The following is a 6,523-nucleotide window of genomic DNA, read 5'->3' on the forward strand; positions in this document are numbered from 1 at the left end:
TGTTGAACAATGAGAACACATGGACACAGGGAGCGGAGCACTACACACTGGAGTCAGTTGGGGGGAATTAGGGGTGGGACGGTGGGGGGTGGGGAGCTGGGGAGAGATAGCAGTGGGAGAAATGCCAGATGTAGGTGATGGGGAGGAAGGCAGGAAATCACACTGCAACGTGTGTACCTATGCAACAATTTTGCATTGTTCTTCACATGTACCCGAAAACCTAAAATGCAATAAAATAAATAAATGGGATAAAAAACCAGGGTACGTATGTTTTTTTATGATAGAGCAGAATTAGAATTTGAATATAGTTTATAAGATAGATAGTATATCTAGTCAGTGTATATATTATATAACAGAGTACCAAGGAACTTTGTATATTTTTTATAACAGAGTATTTTGAGAGTTTTTATATTTTGCATGAAGGGGCAGAAACAGCGTATGTATGTTTTTTATAACAGAGGAGAAGTAGAATTTGAATATATTTTATAAGAGAGTACATCTAGACGGTGTGTATATTTTGTCACATATTAATAAATAACGTTTATATTTTTTATAACTATTTTGAGTGTTTTTATATTTTGCATTGTGGAGTAAAAACAGCGTATGTATATTTTTTATAAGAGAGCACAAATTGAATTTGAATATGTTTTATCAGACAGTATGTCTGAACAGTATATATATTTTATAACAGACTGCAAAAGGGCTTTGCATATTGTTTATAACAGAGTATTTTGAGAGTTTTTATATTTTATATACTGGAATACACACAGGGTATCTATATGTTTTGTAACAGAATACCGATAGAATTTGAATATATTTTATATGATAGTACATCTAGACAGTGTATATATTTTATAACAGAGCATAAAAATACCTTTTTGTGTATGCATATATATATGTATATATATATAAAATACCTTTGTGTGTATGTATATATATATAATTATATATATGTAATTAAATATATATATACACACACAAATAAAAGGTTTTATATATATGCGTATATAGACCTATATATATCTATGTATACCTATATATCTATATATATATATATCTATATATATATATATCTATACACACACACAGAGGTTTTATATATATATATCTATCTATATATTATATATATATATATACATAATTACATATATATATACACATACACACACACAGAGGTTTTCTATATATATCTATATATATATAATATACATATATAAATGTATATTTAGATTTTATATATATATAGGTTTTATAGATATACATAGGTTTTATAGATATATATAGGTTTTATATATATATTTCACGTATATAGGTATATATAGATTTTATATATATATAAATATATATATAAAAATATATATATATAGATATATATATAAAACCTCTGTGTGTGTGTGTATGTATATATATATATGTAATTATGTATATATATATATATATATATACATAAATATATTCATGCATTTTAGGGTTTGTGATGCACATGAAGTACATGTAAGATTTTTGCATATATAGACACGTGTCAGTGTTGTTTGCTGCCACCCACCCCATCACCTATATCTGGTATATTCTGTATAATGGGGTACAAACAGGGTATGTATATTTTTTTCTAACAGAGCAGAAGTAGAATTTGAAAATATTTTATAGGAGAGTATATCTAGTTGGTGTATATATTTTATAACAGAGTACAAAATGACTTTGCATATTTTTTATAACAGAGTGTTTTGAGAGATTTATATTTTGTATAATGGAGTACAAACAGGGTATGTATTTTTTTTTATAAGAGAGCAGGAGTAGAATTTGAATATGTCTAGATGGTGTTTATATTTTATACTAGAATACAAAGGACTTTCTATATTTTTTACAACAGTGTATTTTGAGAGTTCTTATATTTTTTATAATGGAGTACAAACAGGATATGTATTTTTTATAACAGAGCAGAAGTAGAATTTGAATACATTTTATAAAAGAGTACATCTAGATGGTCTATACGAGTACAAAAGGACTTTGTATATTTTTTGTAACAGAGCATTTTGAAAGTTTTAACATTTTGTGTAATGGAGTACAAATGGGGTATGTATATTTTTATAACAGCAGAAGAAAAATTTGAATATATTTTATAAGACAGTACATCTAGACAGCATATACATTTTATAACAGAGTACAAAAGGACGTTGTGTATTTTTATAACAGATTGTTTTGAGAGTTTTTACGTTTTGTATAATGGAGTGCAAACCGGGTATGTATATTTTTTATAACAGAGCCCAAGTAGAATTTGAATGTATTGCATAAGAGAGCACATCTAGATGGTGTATATAGTTTATAGCTTATTGTAAAAGTGCTATAGCACTTAAAGCAGGGACAGTGTCCACTTGTGCTCCTCTGAAGGAGAAATGAGAGTGTGAAGCACTATGGGAGGTGGCCAGGTACACAGGTAGGCTTCATGTAGATCAGAGCTGCTGTCTGGGTGGTGTGTCCCCTGTTATCATGAGCCATGTCTGAAAGAATTAATCACATTTCATATGCAAGCATGCTCTCTGTTTCACTGTGCTGTTGTTTATGATAAGAGAATCATTGACAATGCTTTAAGCTGATATCCATGCCTAATTTTGTTCTAGGTAATAACAAGTGGGATTGAGGTGGAGGCAGCGTTGGGGGAGAAGGAGAAAGAATGGGCGTGTGAATTAGGGAAAAGTGTCTCTTCCTGGGTAGCATGGATGGGTTCAAATATCTCCACATACTACTAAGTATTTGGCTGGACACTACCAGTTGTTTGTCTAGACTCTGTGTGTGTGTGTGTGTGTGTGTGTGTGTGTGTGTGTGTGTGTGTGTTTGTCTGTGTGTGTGTGTGTCTGTGTGTCTGTCTCCAGGCCTAAGCAGCACCTCCATCTTCCTGTGGTAACATGTTACTCAGAACTTTGGATAACCCCAAGCCCTCCTAAGAGCACAATACATGCATGTTATAAGAAATTTATCTTTATGATTTTTGACAGGCTGCTGATAGAAACCAGCTCATTTCCCATTTACCACTGAGGCCAGCTCAACTTTGCTGAAGAATGTTCTTGACTCTTACTTTATAGCAAGAACCCCAAAGTTATTCAAGCCTTTTCATGCGTTTCAGGCTTAAAGTCAAAATCTCTCAGGTTAGACCCAATGTTAAAATTTGAACCAGGCAAATTCTCATTAGAGATAAGGGGCCAAAGACTGTGCTGATGGAATCTAAAGTCTTTTAATGTTGACTTCAATCCAGTAAAGCCCTTGTTAAGCCACTTAACTGTAAAATTGGGGATTGGGGAGGCAGTGTACCCTCTGAAATTAGAGGTCAGGAGATTTGGATTTGATTACCAGCCATCTGCCAGTCAGTCAGCCACTCACTTTTCAGTGACAAGCCATAGGCGAGTCCCTTTCTGTCTCTGTTTCTGGGTTTTTGCACAGGGATTTATGTGGGTCTTAAGGCCCACTGGGAAAGGATCCGTTTTTCAGTCAGAGCCTGGTTTGTTGAGTATACTTCTCAATCTGGACTTTAATACACCTATGTATTTGGATTAACTCTATTACCTCTGCTAGAAATTAACACAGAAAATTCACAGTTGATTGACAAGGATGAGAATCAGTTCTAAAGAATTTAAATATAACTGAATCCCTTATTACTAAAAGAACGCTCAACTCAAGTGGACATAGATCACTCATTTTGACTTCATTATCTATGGCACTTAAAGACAACTTTTTCAAAAGACACAGTTAAGTCTGTCACTGATTTAAGTGACAGACTAGTTTTTGAAAATATACAGCTAAAACTGTACCTCCTTTAAGACATATTTAGCTGTGTATTTTGAAAGAATGGTGAGCTCTACAAATAAAACGCTACTTTCCTTGTTACTTTTGGTCCCAGGAGAAATGGGAGTCCTTTTCAGACAGCATGAGAGACACATGAGTCCTTTGCAGTCCACTTGTCTGCCCGTGAGGGTGAAATGAGATTGCATATCTAGAGGAGTATATATTTTATAAGAGAATACAAAAGGGCTTCATATATTTTTTCTAGCAAAGTATTTTGAGAGTTTTTATATTTTGTATAATGGAGTTAAAACAGGGTATGTATATTGTCTATAACATAGCAGAAGTAGAAATTGAAGACATTTTTAAGAGAGTACCACTAGACGGTGTATATATTTTATAACAGAGTACAAAAGGACTTTGTATGCTTTTATAAAAGAGTATTTTGAGATTTTTAATATTTTTATATGGAGTACTAACAGTGTATGTATATTTTTTCTATAAAAGAGCAGAAGTAGAATTTGAATAGTTTTTATGAGAGTCCATCTACATGGTGTTTATATTTTATAACAGAGTACAAAAGGACTTTTGCATTTTTTATAACAAAGTATTTTGGGAGTTTTTATATTTTGTGTAATGCAGTACAAACATGGTAAGTATATTTTTTATAACAGAGCAGAGGAAGAATTTGAATATATTTTATAAGAGAGTATACCTAGACCATGTGTATATTTTATAACAGAGAACAAAATGACTTTTTATATTTTGTATAAAAGAGTGTATTCAGAGTTGTATATTTTCTATAATGGAGTACTAACAGGTTATGTATTTTATTATAACATAGCAGAATTAGAATTTGAATATATTTTATAAAAGTACATCTAGATGGTGCATATATTTTATAACAGAGTAGAAAAGGAATTTGTGTATTTTTTATAACAGAGTATTTTGAGAAATTTAATATTTTTTAATGGAGTGCTAACAGGATATCTATATTATTTATAACCCAGCAGAATTAGAATTTGAATATATTTTATAAGGGAGTACATCAGGACTGTGCATACATTTTATAACAGAGTAGAAAATGACTTTACGTATTTTCTATAACAGAGAATTTTGAGAGTTTTCTATTTTGTATAATGGAATGCAAGCAGGGTACATATATTTCTTATAACACAGCAGAAGTAGAATTTGAATATATTTTATGAGATTACATCTAGACACTATATATTTTGTAACAGAATACAAAAGGACTTTGCATGTTTTTGTAATAGTATTTTGATAGTTTTTATATTTTGTATAATGGAGTACAAACAGGATATGTATATTTTTTAAAACAGAAAAGAAGTAAAATTTGAATATATTTTACAACAGAGTATTTTGAGTGTTTTTATATTTTGTATAATGGAGTTCAAACAAGGTATGTATATTTATTATAACAGAGTAGAAGTAGAATTTGTGTATATTTTATAAGAAAGAACATCTAGACATTGTATGTATTTTATAACAGAGTACTAAAGGACCTTGTATATTTTTTATAACAGGGCATTTTGAGAGTTTGTATATTTGTACTATGGAGTACAAACAGGGTATGTATTTTTTTTTAGTAACAGAGCATAAGTAGAATTTGAATATATTTCATAAGAGAGTACATGTAGACAGTGTATATATTTTATAACAGAGTACAAAAGAGCTTTGTATATTTTTGATAAATGAGTATATTTATAATGGAGTACAAATAGTAAATGTATATTATTTATAAAAGAGCAGAAGTAGAGTTTGAAAATTTTTATAAGGGAGTCCATGTAGATGGTGTGTGTATTTTATAACAGAGGACAAAAGGACTTTTGTATTTTTTTATAACAAAGTGTACTGAGAGTTTTAATATTTTGTGCAATAGAGTACAAACAACGTATGTATATTTTTTATAACAGAGCAGAAGTAGAGTTTGAAAATATATTATATGAGAGTACGTCTAGACGGTGTATATATTTTATAACAGGCTAAAAAGGACTTTGAATATTTTTTATAACAGAGTATTTTGAGAGTTTTTATATTTTCTATAATGGAGTATAAACAGGGAATGTAGTTTTTTATATCAAGGCAGAATTAGAATTTGAATATATTTTCTAACTGAGCACTTCTAGATGATGTATATATTTTATAACAGTAGAAAATGACTTGGAATGTTTTTATAACAGTATTTTGAGGTTTCCATATTTTCTATAATTGAGCATAAACAGGGTACATATATTTTTTGTAACAGAGTACAAGTACGATTTGAATATATTTTATAAGAGAATACATCAAGTAGGTGTATTTATTTTACAACAGAGTAAAAAAGGACTGTGTATTTTTTACAACAGAGTATTTTGAGAGTTTTTATATTTTGTATAATGGAACACAAACAGATTATGTATATTTCTATAACAGAATAGAAGTAGAATTTGAATATATTTTATAACAGGGTGCATCTAGACAGTATATATATTTTATAACAGAGTATAAAAGGATTTAGCATATTTTTATAACAAAGTACCTTGAGCATTGTCATATTTTGTATAAGGGAACAAAAACAAGTGTAGAAATTTTTTATAACAGAGCATAAGTAGAATTTGAATATATTTTATGAATGCAGCTAGTCAGTGTATATATTTTATAACAGAGTACTAAAAGACTTTGTGTATTATTTATAACAGAGTATTATGAGAGTTTTTACCTTTTGTATAAAAGAATACAAACAGGGTAT

This window comes from Cebus imitator, unplaced genomic scaffold, assembly GCF_001604975.1.
Source record: "Cebus imitator isolate Cc_AM_T3 unplaced genomic scaffold, Cebus_imitator-1.0 Scaffold714, whole genome shotgun sequence".
Lineage (NCBI taxonomy): Eukaryota > Metazoa > Chordata > Mammalia > Primates > Cebidae > Cebus > Cebus imitator.